Genomic DNA, 13,426 nt, shown 5'->3' on the forward strand with positions numbered 1-13,426 from the left:
CCCTACGTCCCAGGAATCTGAAGCCCTCCCTCCTGCGCCATATTTCCAGCCATGCATTCATCTGTCTTATCCTTCGATTTCTGTACTCACTTGCGCGTGGCACTGGGAGTAATCTGGAGATTACTAATTTTGAGGTCCTGCTTGCTAATTTCTTACCTAGCTCCCTAAATTCTGACTGCAAGACCACATTCCTGTTTCTACCAACATCGTTGGTTCAGATGTGGACCACAACTGCTGGCTGCTCGCCCTCCCCACTCAGGATGCTCTGCAGCTGTTCAGTGATATCCTTGACCCTGGCACCAGGGAGGCAACACACCTTCCTGGATTCACATCTGTGGCCCCAGAAATGCCTGTCTGTTCCCCTGACTATTGAATCACCTATCACTTAGGCGGCGCAGTGGTTAGCACCGCAGCCTCACAGCTCCAGCGACCCAGGTTCAATTCTGGGTGCTGCCTGTGTGGAGTTTGCAAGTTCTCCCTGTGAGCGCGTGGGTTTCCTCCGGGTGCTCCGGTTTCCTCCCACAGCCAAAAAGACTTGCAGGTTGATAGGTAAATTGGCCATTATAAATTGCCCCTAGTATAGGTAGGTGGTAGGGAAATATAGGGATAGGTGGGGATGTGGTAGGAATATGGGATTAGTGTAGGATTAGTATAAGTGGGTGGTTGATGGTCGGCACAGACGCGGTGGGCCAAAGGGCCTGTTTCAGTGCTGTATCTCTAAACTAAACTAAACTAAACTATGGCTCTTCCAGTCTTCCCTGTGCATCTGAACTACCTGTGGTACCATGGACTTCCCTCTGGCTGCAACCCCCAGGTGAAGCATCACTTTCCTCAGTAAGTCAGAACTGAATAGCTGTTGGAGAGTGAGATGCACTCAGGGGTCTCCTGCATTACCTGCCGGATTCTTTTTGACTGGTGGCCACCCATTCCCTCTCTCCTTAAGCTGTGGGGTGACCACATCTATAAATGTATGATCTACATAGCTGTCATCCTCATGAATGCATTGCAACGTCACTAGCTGCTGCTCAAGTTCCAAAACCCGGAGCTAAAGCTGCTTCAATTGACGACACTTCCTGCACAAATGGTTCTCCAGAATACTGGAAGCATCCTGGATCTCCCACATAGCAGAGATGTGCACTGTCAAGGTTGAAGCAACCCTGCCATTCCTTTATTTATTAATTGACCCTTTGCTACTGCTAAAAAAAAAACCTTACCAATACTACAACAGCTTTGAATTATGAATAAAACCTTACTAGTACTGATAAATCAGACTAAAAATCAATACAGTTCACCAATTAAAATAAACCTTATTCAAAAAAAAACAGATACTCCCTTCCTTATTATTAAGTATTTACACACACACCCTAACAGTAATGTACTGACCCAGCTATTTAGAGTTATTCCCTAACTTCAGTTACTCACCAGCCAATCACGTTGCAGCTTTCCTGTGACATCACTGCTCACTGTTTTCAAACTCCAGTGTGCCTGGACTCCTCTCCGCTGCTCTCCTGGAAGGTAAGTGCTCAGCACGGGGAGGAGGGGGAGTGTGTGGGATGGGAATTTACAGCTTTGGGGAACAAGAGGAATGAATGGTCCATAGAAACTAGAATTGTCTGTTCTGAATTTCTACCCTGTACTGACAGTGATGGCTTTTGTAAACTCCTTTTACAGATATTAGAAGATGAGGTTTTGCAGATGACAAACTCAGACCAAACATCACGTCAAGATCTGACAGTCACTCGATTCATCAGGACCCACATATCGCCAGTCTTGAATGTGGAAGGAGAAATGTTCGTTTGTTTTGCCGGTGGGAAAAGATTTCAAACGTCAGTGTAACTGGAAAAGCACCGAAACATACACACAAGTGAGAGTGTTCCAGTGCACTGACTGTGGAAAGCCTGAAAAAACATTGCACCACTAACAGCGGGAAGAAAACATACAGGTGTTCTGGGTGTGGACAAGGCTTTAACTGATCATCCAACCTGTCCAGACACAAGATTAGCCGCACCATGGAGAAACCGTGGAAATGTGGGGACTGTGGGAAAGGATTCAAATACCCGTCCTTGCTGGAAACTCATCGACGCAGTCACACTGGGGAGAGGCCGTTCACCTGCTCTGTGTGTGCGAAGGGATTCAGTTGTTCATCCCACTTGTTGAGACACCAGCACATTCACACTGGGAAAAAGCTGTCCACCAGCTCCATTTGTGGAAAGGGATTTAATCGATCATCCAACCTGCTGATACACCAGCGCATTCACACTGGCGAGAGGCCATTCACCTGCTCTGTGTGTGAGAAGGGATTTAATCGTTCATCCAACCTGCTGATACACCAGCGCATTCACACTGGCGAGAGGCCGTTTACCTGCTCTGTGTGTGGGAAGAGATTTAATCGATCATCCAACCTGCTGATACACCAGCGCATTCACACTGGTGAGAGGCCGTTCACCTGCTCTGTGTGTGGGAAGGGATTCGTTCATTCATCCCACCTGTTGAGACACCAGCGAATTCACACTGGGGAGAGGCCATTTACCTGCTCTGTGTGTGGGAAGGGATTTGTTCATTCATCCCACCTTTTGAGACACCAGCGAATTCACACTGGGGAGAGGCCGTTTACCTGCTCTGTGTGTGGGAAGAGATTTAATCGATCATCCAACCTGCTGATACACCAGCGTATTCACACTGGTGAGAGGCCGTTCACCTGCTCTGTGTGTGGGAAGAGATTTAATCGATCATCCAACCTGTTGAGACACCAGCGAATTCACACTGGGGAGAGGCCGTTTACCTGCTCTGTGTGTGGAAAGAGATTTAATCGATCATCCAACCTGCTGACACATCAGCAAGTACACACCAGGAAGAGGCCGTTCACCTGCTCTGTGTGTGGGAAGGGATTCATTCATTCATCCCACCTTTTGAGACACCAGCGAGTTCACACTGGGGAGAGGCCGTTTACCTGCTCTGTGTGTGGAAAGAGATTTAATCGATCATCCAACCTGCTGACACATCAGCAAGTTCACACCAGGAAGAGGCCATTCACCTGCTGTGTGTGTGGGAAGGGATTCATTCATTCATCCCACCTTTTGAGACACCAGCGCATTCACACTGGGGAGAGGCCGTTTACCTGCTCTGTGTGTGGAAAGAGATTTAATCGATCATCCAACCTGCTGACACATCAGCAAGTTCACACCAGGAAGAGGCCATTCATCTGCTGTGTGTGTGGGAAGGGATTCATTCATTCATCCCATCTTTTGAGACACCAGGGAATTCACACTGGGGAGAGGCCGTTTACCTGCTCTGTGTGCAGGAAGAGATTTAATCGATCATCTCACCTTTTGAGACACCAGCGAATTCACACTGGGGAGAGGCCGTTTACCTGCTCTGTGTGCAGGAAGAGATTTAATCGATCATCCAACCTTCTGACACATCAGCAAGTTCACACGAGCAAGTGGCCATTCACCTGTTCTGTGTGTAGGAAGGGATTCATTCATTCATCCCATCTTTTGAGGCACCAGCGAATTCACGCTGGGGAGAGGCCTTTCACCCACTCTGTGTGCGGGAAGAGATTTAACCGATCATCCAACCTTCTGACACACCAGCGAGTTCACAAATGACTGCAGGGTTGGATTCTGCTGTTATTGCTACTGTTAATCACATGCAGGACTGAACCGTGTTCCTTCTAACAGTTTGTGTTTGTTTCTGCTCATATCTCCTATAACCTTTGAAGAGGTTTAAGGAGACAGTAGTAGAGAAAAGAAACTGGGTTATCTTTGCTTGCAGGAATGATCCTGAAATAGTGAGCAGTTTTGTCAGAGGAGAGCAGGGACTGAAAGAGCTTGATGTGTGGTGCAATTGGCTGTGGCAATGAATGGCAAAACAATTGTATGCCAGCTATGTTCAAATCTGAGTTCCCTGGACTTGAAGTGAAGATGCGGGAGGGACAAGGTTGGGAAGAGTCATGGTTTTAGTGATTGCATAGGCATCAGAGGTTGAGGGAATGATTTAGCAGATCACCAGTTGCAGGAGTATTGTGAAAAATGGACGGCCAATGATGAGACAGTTGAGAGGTTGAAAGAGCCCTCTTTCAAGAGTAAGTGACTTGGGGAGAGTATTTTCCAGGGTGGACACAGAAGGAAGGGGAATGTGAGTGGTGAGGGATATAAGAAATTGAACAGAGATGGCCTTGCCTGTGGTTGAGAGATGACCAGGTCAAAGTGATACTTGGGTTTTCTGCTTTTCACCAATTTTCCTGTGTTTTAAAAAAAAACCTGATATATTTGAATAAACCTCAAAATGGCCAAAACAGAGTGAAAATCATCAAAATTTAAGACTGAGACTGAACTGAGCCTGCAGTCATTTTACCTTTTTTTTTCTGAAAGTAGGTTTCAGCATTCTGGATATAATTAGGTGTATAACAGTGTGACCTTCCATGAGCAGTGGAGGCCAGTAAATGGAACTTGACAGAAATAATTGGACATAGATCAATGACTGCAGTTGCACAGAATGTGGTTGCTATAAAGTCAATAATGTTGCAGTTGTATCCAGCAGTAGTTGAACTGCCCTGTATACCACATCCAGGCCCAGAGTTTCCTCGGCATATTCACAGAGAGAGACGTATAGTCTGGGCGCAAACAATTTACAAAGATTAAAAGGTGGGTGGAAATGGGAATGTGCTGATGAGAGGAAACTCCAGTATATAAAGGCAAAATTCTGCAGATGCTGGAAATCTGAAATAAAAACAAGAAATGCTGGAAATGCTCAGCAGTCTGGCAGCATCTGTGGAGAGAGAAGCAGAGTTAACGTTTCAGGTCGAGTGACCCTTCTTCAGAACTAGCGGGTATTAGAAATGTGAAAGGTTTTAAGCAAGTAAAGCAGGGGTGGGGCAAGAGATAACAAAGGAGAAGGTGTAGATCGGACAAGGTTACACAGAATAACCGACCAGAATGTCATGGAGCAAAGGCAAACAATATGTTAATGGTGTGTTGAATGACAAAGTATTAGTACAGATAGGGTGTTAATGGACTGAAAACTGAACAGCCACAAGTACAAACATGAAAAAAACTGGGGGTAGGCAAACTGAACAATCTACGATAAAATAAAATAAACCCCCAAAAAATATAAACAAGAAAAAATAACTAAAAGTAAAGTGAAATGGGGGGCCCGTCATGCTCTGAAATTATTGAACTCAATGTTCAGTCTGGCTGCCTGTCGTGTACCTAATCGGTAAATGAGATGCTGTTCCTTGAGCTCGAGATTGTTCAGTTTGCCTACCCATTTTTTTCATGTTTGTACTTGTGGCTGTTCAGTTTTCAGTCCGTTAACTCCCTATCTGTACTAATGCTTTGTCTTTCAACACACCATTAACATATTGTTTGCCTTTGCTCCATGATCTTCTGGTCGGTTATTCTGTGTGACCTTGTCCTATCTACATCTTCTCCTTTGTTATCTCTTGCCCCACCCTTGCTTTACTTGTTTAAAACCTTTCAGATTTCTAATATCTACTAGTTCTGAAGAAGGGCCACTCGACCTGAAATGTTAACTCTGCTTCTCTCTCCACAGGTGTTGCCAGACTGCTGAGTATTTCCAGCATTTCTTGTTTTTATTATAGAGGAAACTCCAGACTTCGGTCTCAGACTGCACTCTGGAAATAGGCTGGGTAATTTTATAACTTCATCACTGATGCCACTTCTAGCTTGCAATTTGAAATCAGAACCCACTGAACTGAAAGCAAATGTTTTTAATGTAAGATTTTTTTTTGCTGATTATTGGAGTGGTGAATTGGTTACAGTCAAATATCAAATCAAACTGTTGTTCCTTTAATGTCAAAGTGACCAACTGGAGGTTAGAAGTGGCTTGTTAATAGAAAAGAGAAGAATTCTGCAGGGGTCGCAGTTGGGAACCTAGTGTTTGTACAGTTCATTTTAAAAAGAGAAATACAGATCAGGGGGATTCTAGTTATCTGAAATTTACTAATTGGATCAAACTGTGCTTAGGGGACCAGCATAAAGGGGGGATCAAATTGACTTAACCAGATGGATAAATGCATCTATTGATACACATTGAACAGGAAATGTGAAATATATATACAAGAAAGAATTGAAGAAAAGATGGTTTAGGATAGGTCTGATATCATTATTTTACAACAATACACAGAGAGAGTGTTTCGAGAGTCCTTTCAGTCCTCAGATAATTTAACTCTCAGCTGTGACCTGGAGTTAATGAAGTGTCTGTAAAGCAGTGGAAAATTGATATACCCTGAGATTTTCAGAAGAAAGAAATATTAATCCGAGTCAACTTCAGGAGACATCTGTTCTGATCATGGTTCCAAGTCACAAGTACAGTGGCCACAGCAGTCTTGTGACCAATGTTGCATTTCCTACACCCTCTGTCCTCAGTTCAAGGTAGCTCCATCCCTTCCCCTCCAGTTTCATACTGACACTCCTTTCTCCCTGCCTCCAATATCATTCTGGCACTTTTCCTGCTCTCACCATGGATCCCATCTCGTACCCATTCAATGCCTGCACCATTTTTTTTTTTACCTCCTTGCTGATGTGCTTTAAGCGATAAGTCACTGCAAACTGTGGGAAGGAAGTTCTGCACAGAGTTTGGAGCTGTACTTAAAGACCGCAACAAGAAGCAGGAAACAGCTATGGCGTGGGGGCATGGTAGGTACTGAAGAGCAGGGAGAGGCAAGGAGCTGTGTTCAGAGGCTGATAATGGTGCTTCCTGGAGGTGGGCCTGATAGCCGATGCTCATGGGCCAGATTAGAACTTTGAGGCATAGTTTGGCTGTACCTGATCTTGGAGGAAAAATATTTCCCTGTAAAACCTCTTGTGAGACCTTTGTTTATTGGTATAATAAAAAGTTAGGACAAGTTGAAACTTTCTGTGTACTTGATGGGTATTGACTTCTTCTGATTTAAAAGCCTCTGGATTTCAGTGTTAGAAGTAAAATATGTTTTAGCAGAGATAACAGAAAAAATACGAATACTGGAAAACTGAAAGGAACTCAAAAATGGGGAAATACACAGCAGATCAATCATCATTTGCAAAAAATAGATTAATGGTTAATATTTCAGTTGGGACTCCTGTAATGTAGGAGATCACAGTTTCATTTCTGATAAAGTTGGAAATATTGCATTATACTCAGCAATTCCCCCCTCACCATCTGAAATAGTGTTATATATCGTGCTGCATGGCACATCTTACCTCCTTACCAACTTTGGGAACAAAGTCTGAATACTTGGAATGGAGAGAAGTAAAGCAGATGGGAAAAAGATAGAGAAGAAAATATTAAGGTTAAGTACAAGCAGGAAGTCTACAAGGAAATAACAATGGATTCAACGGAATGCAGGAGCAGTAGAAAAAAAACTGGGAGATGGGAACACTAGTTATTAAGATTGTCTCCCGGGTAGATTTATTGCAACAATCAGCTGTGAGACATTTCACTCAAATAAATGTGTGTGATGTAACAAATATGAAATACACAGACATTTCCCACATATATTCCAAGTAGATCTACCAAGGCACAGATCATACTGAGCCAGAGGATCTGCTGTTTTACAACAATAGGGGTGTTATGGGATGTAACAGACCATTTATCAGAGTCACTGATTTACATTTGTAAAATATCTGTCTTCATTGTAGAAAACCGCACCGCAGCCTCACAGCTCCAGGGACCCGGGTTCAATTCCGGGTACTGCCTGTGTGGAGTTGGCAAGTTCTCCCTGTGTCTGCGTGGGTTTCCTCCGGGTGCTCCGGTTTCCTCCCACATGCCAAAGACTTGCAGGTTGATAGGTAAATTGGCCATTATAAATTGCCCCTAGTATAGGTAGGTGGCAGGGAAATATAGGGACAGATGGGGATGTGGTAGGAATATGGAATTAGTATAGGATTAGTATAAATGGGTGGTTGATGGTCAGCACAGACTCTGTAGGCCGAAGGGCCTGTTTCAGTGCTGTATCTCTAAATAAAATTGAAATAAATAAAACACCTAGCATCCAAAGAATAGTAGAAAATTAAGAGGAAAAACGGAGGGAGAAACGTTAAACTATCACTAGAGAACAAGTACAAGGAAAACTAATGGCCTGTATCCAAAGGTCTTAAAGGAAGTGGCTGCAGCGATAGTTGATCCATTGATTGTAATCTTCCAAAAGTCCCTCGATTATGGAAAGGTCCAGTGGATTGGAAGACTGCATATGTAACTCTGTTCAAGAAAGGAGGGAGACAGAAAGCTGGATACTATAGACCAGATAGTTTAATGTCTGTTGGGAAATTGCAAGAAATTATGAAAGTAGTAGTAGCAGGACATCGAGAAAATCATAATACAATCAGGCAGGGTCAGAAGATGTGAGGGTGCAGAGGAGATTTGCCAGAATGGTTCTAGGGATGGAGAATGTTAGTTACAAGGTTAGGTTGGAAGAGCTGGGTTTATTCTCAGAACAAGGAGATTGAGGGGAGATTTCATTGAAGCGTACAAGATAATGACAGGCTTAGATAAGTTAGACAAAGAAAAACCATTCCCATTAACTAATGATACAAGGACTAGGGGACACTGGTTGAAAGTTTGGGGAAAAAGATGCAGGGGGAATATGAAGAAGCCAGAGACTGGAGACAGAAAGAGAGAGAGGAGCACGGCGGGAGCTGAGGTTTAAAAAGCATGGAGACCGGAGACCGAGAGAGAGGGAGGAGCACGGCGGGAGCTGAGGTTTAAAAAGCATGGAGACAGGAGACAGACAGAGAGAGAGGGGGGAGCACGGGGGGAGCAGAGCAGGGAAATATTGAAAAGTGACATCAGAGTGGCATCACAATCAACAGTGAGAGCAGGGAAACAGAGAGCCACCGGGGTGAGTATACAGATAAGCTTTTAATTTAATTTAAGTCAAACATAGCATCAAACATCACAGGCAAACAGGTAGGTGATTGGTTTGGGAAGAAGCTACCTCTTTGGTGAGTATCTGGTAAGTGATTAAGGTCCATTATAAACCTAACATTTAAATTAGTAAAGGAACTAGTGGTCAGCTTAATAAAATACATGTTAACAATGGAAAATAAAATAAATAATTGAATAAAATAATTAAGTAGTTAATTAAAACACATTAAGGATGGCAGGACAGGTGATGTGTCACGGCTGCAGCATGTGGGAGCTCCTGGATGCCAGTGTGATCTGCAGTAAGTGTTTGCGGCTCGAAGAGCTTCGGCTCGGAGTCATTGAACTGCAGTCCGAGCTGCAGACAGAGTGACACATCAGGGAGGGGAAAAGTTACCAGGAGGTGGTCACACCCCTTGGGATAGGGTCTTCTGATTTGGACAGTGCTCAGGGCCAGGTGAGTGTGGCTGCAGCTGAGGTAGGTAAGGGGACCCAGAGTGCAGGAGTCTCAGCCTTTGCGATTGTCCAACAGGGTTGAGGTTCTTTCAGCTTGTTTGGATGAGAGTGGGGGCTGCAGGGTGGATGAGCAGCTGACCATGGTACAGGAAGCCATTCAAGTGAAGCGAGAAAAAAGGAATGTATTGGTTGTAGGGGACAGTATAGTTAGGGGGATAGACACTGTTCTCTGAGCAAAGAGCGAGAGTCCAGATGGCTGTGTTTCCAGGGTTCGGGACATCTGCTCAGGGCTGGAGAGGAACTTGACGTGGGAGGGGGAGGATCCAGTCATCACGGTCCATGTAGGTACCAACAATATCGGCAAGCCAAGGAAAGAGGTGCCAAATTAAGAAGCAGAACCTCAAAGGTTATAACCTCTGGATTTATTACCTGAGCCACATGCAAATTGGCATAGGGCATATAAGATTAGAGAAGTTAATGTGTGGCTCAAAGACTGGTGTGGTAGAAGTAGGTTCCAGTGGGGCACTGGCACCAGTACTGGGGAAAGTGGTGGCTGTACCGTTGAGACGGTCTACACCTGAACCATGCTGGGGCCGGTGTTCTAGCAAGCCGCATAACTAGGGATGTAGAGAGAGTTTTAAACTGTATAGTGGGGGCAAGGGATCAAATTTGGGAAGATATGGTAAATCAAGGAGTAGAGACAAGGCAAGAGAGAAAGGTATTAATATGGGAAATGATAAACAGACTGTGTGACAGGAAGAGACAGAGCATACAAGTCGAGGAGTAAATCAACAGATAAGGCTCGAGGTTACAAAAATAATAGGACAAAATTGAAAGCTCTGTATCTGAATGCACCTAGCATTCAAAATAAAACAGATGAATTGAGAGCGCAAATAGAAATAAATAAGTACGATCTGATAGCCATTACAGAGACATGGCTGCAGGATGGCATAGATTGGGACCTGAATATTGAAGGATATATCGCATTTCGGAAGGGAAGGAAGCTAGGAAAAGGTGGAGGGTTAATTAATGATGGTATTAGTGCAATAGAGAGGGATGATCTAAGTTCAGGAGAACAGGATGTAGAAGCAGTTTGGGTAGAGATGGAAAATCATAAAGACAAGAAGTCACTTGTGGGAGTGATGTACAAGCCACCTAACAACACACTGTAGGACAGGGTATAAAGGAAGAAATGGCAGCTTGTCAGAAAGGTCTTTGGGCCTCCTTATCTCGAGAGACAATGGATACGCGCCTGGAGGTGGTCAGTGGTTTGTGAAGCAGCGCCTGGAGTGGCTATAAAGGCCAATTCTGGAGTGACAGGCTCTTCCACAGGTGCTGCAGAGAAATTTGTTTGTCGGGGCTGTTGCACAGTTGGCTCTCCCCTTGCGCCTCTGTCTTTTTTCCTGCCAACTACTAAGTCTCTTCGACTCAGAAAGGTACAGTGATAATTATGGGAGATTTTAACCTACATATAGACTGGAAAAATCAGATGGGCAGAGATAGCCTAGATGAAGATTACATAGAATGTTTTCAGGATAATTTCTGGAACAATACATTCCGGAGCCAATCAGAGAGCAGGGTATACTAGACTTGGTATTGTGCAATGAGATATGATTAATAAATGAACTCATAGTTAAGGCGCCCCTAGGTAGCAACGAACATAATATGATTGAATTTTACATTCAGTTTGGGGGAGAGAAGAGTGGGTCCAAGACTAGCATTTTAAACTTAAATAAGGGCAATTATGAGGGCATGAAAGCAGAGCTAGCTAAAATGAACTAGCAAATCAGGTGAAGGGTTAGGTCCATAGAGATGCAGTGGCAGACATTTAAGAGGATATTTCAGAATACACAGAATAGATACATTTCAACGAGAAAGAAAAATTCCAAGGGTGGGACCCGCCTTCTGTGGTTAACTAAAACAGTTAAAGATAGTATCAAACTTAAAGAAAAAGCCTATAATTGCGCAAAGATGGGAGGCAAGTCAGAAGATTGACAAAATATTTAAAAAAGCAAAAAATGACTTAAAGATTGATAAGGAAGATAAAATCAGAGTATGAGAGAAAGCTAGCTGGAAATATAAAGACAGATAGTAAGAGTTTCTATAGATATTTAAAAAAGAAAAGTCAACAAAGTTAGCATTGGTCCTATAGAAAGTGAGTCTGGGGGATTAATAATGGATAATAAGGAGATGGCAGATGAACAGAGACTTTGCATCGTTCTTCACTATTGAGGATACAAGTAACATCACAGTATTAGCCGTAAATCAGGAAATGGAAGGGAGGGAGGAACTCAAGAAAATTACAATCACCAGGGAAGTGGTACTGAACAAATTGTTGGAGCTGTGGGCTGACAAATCCCTGGGTCCTGATGGACTTCATCCTAGGGTGTTAAAAGAAGTGGCTAGTGAGATAGTTGATGCGTTAGTTTTAATTTTCCAAAATTCCCTAGATTTGGAGAAGTTTCTGTTCGATTGGAAAATAGCGAATGTAACTCTTTTATTCAAAAGGGAGGGAGACAGAAAGCAGGAAACTACAGGCCAGTTAGCTTAACATCTGTGTAGGGAAAATGTTAGAAGCTATTATTAAAGACGTTATAGCAGGGCACATAGATAAATTCAAGGTAATCAAGTAGAGTCAACATGGTTTTGTGAAAAGGAAATCATGTTTAACCAGTTTTTTGGAGTTATTTGAGGGAGTTACATATGCTGTGGATAAAGGGGAACCCGGTGGATGTATTGTACTTAGATTTCCAGAAGGCATTTGATAAGATGCCACATCAAAGGTTATTGCAGAAAATAAAAGCTCATGGTGTAGGGGGTAACATATTGGCATGGATAGAAGATTCGTTAGCTAACAGGAAACAAAGAGTAGGCATAAATGGGTAATTTTCTTGTTGGCAAGATGTAACAAGTGGTGTGCCACAGGGATCTGTGTTGGGGCCTTAACCTTTACAATTTTATAAATGACTTAGATGAAGGGACTGAAAGTAGGGTTGCTAAATTTGTTCATGACACAAAGAAAGGTAGGAAAGTATCTTGTGAAGAGGACATAAGGGGGCTACAAAGAGATATCGATAGGTTAAGTGAGTGGTCAAAGACCTGACAAATGGAGTATAAAGTGGGAAATTGTCCACTTTGGCAGGAAGAGTAAAAAAGCATATTATCTAAATGGTGAGAGATTGCAGAGCTCTGAGATGCAGAGGGATCTGGGTGTCCTAGTGCATGAATCGCAAAAGGTTAGTATGCAGGTACAGCATGTAATAAAGAAATCTAATAGAATGTTATCGTTTATCGCGAGGGGATTTGAACACAAAAGTAGAGAGGTTATGTTTCAGCTATAAAGGGCATTGGTGAGACCACATCTGGGGTACTGTGTACAGTACTGGTCTCCTTATTTAGGGAAGGATGTAAATGCATTGGAGGCAGTACAGAGAAGGTTTACTGGATTAATACCTGGAATGGGCGGGCTGTCTTATGAGGAAGATTGGACAGGCTAGGCTTGTATCTGCTGGAATTTAGAAGAGTAAGAGGCGACTTGATTGAAACATATAAGATCCTGAGGGGTCTTGGCAGGGTGGATGTGGAAAGGATGTTTCCTCTTGTGGGAGAATCTAGAACTAGGGGTCACTGTTTACAAATAAGGGGTCACCCATTTAAGACAGAGAGGAGGAGGAATTTTTTTTCTCTCAGAGGGTCGTGAGTCTTTGGAATTCTCTTCCTCAAAAGGCGGTGGAAGCAGAGTCTATGAATATTTTTAAGGCAGAGGTAGATAGATTCTTGATAAGCAAGGGGGTAGAAGGTTATCGGGGGTAGGTAGAAATGTGGAGTAATCAGCTCACCATGAACTTATTCAATGGCGGAGCAGGCTTGAAGCGCTGAGTAGCCTACTCCTGCTCCTAATTCATATGTTCGTATGCAAGCACTTTTTTTACACAGTGGTTGATAATGACCTGAAATTCGCTGCCCACAAGGGTGCTGGAAGCAGAAACAATGACTTCAAGAGGAGGTTTGATGGCCACTTGAGGGAAATAGACTTACAGAGCGAGGGGATCGAGCGAGGGAGTGGGACTGACTGGATAGCTCTGTAGAGAGCTGGCATGGACTTGAT

The 13,426-nt window shown here is 43.5% G+C and overlaps 1 pseudogene; it reads left to right on the plus strand.

Moving 5' to 3' along the window:
* Positions 1-13,426, plus strand: part of LOC137368859 (zinc finger protein 721-like) — a 79,254-nt pseudogene that overhangs the window by 14,213 nt on the left and 51,615 nt on the right.

Source organism: Heterodontus francisci, chromosome 4 (genome assembly GCF_036365525.1).
Source record: "Heterodontus francisci isolate sHetFra1 chromosome 4, sHetFra1.hap1, whole genome shotgun sequence".
Taxonomy (NCBI): Eukaryota; Metazoa; Chordata; class Chondrichthyes; order Heterodontiformes; family Heterodontidae; genus Heterodontus; species Heterodontus francisci.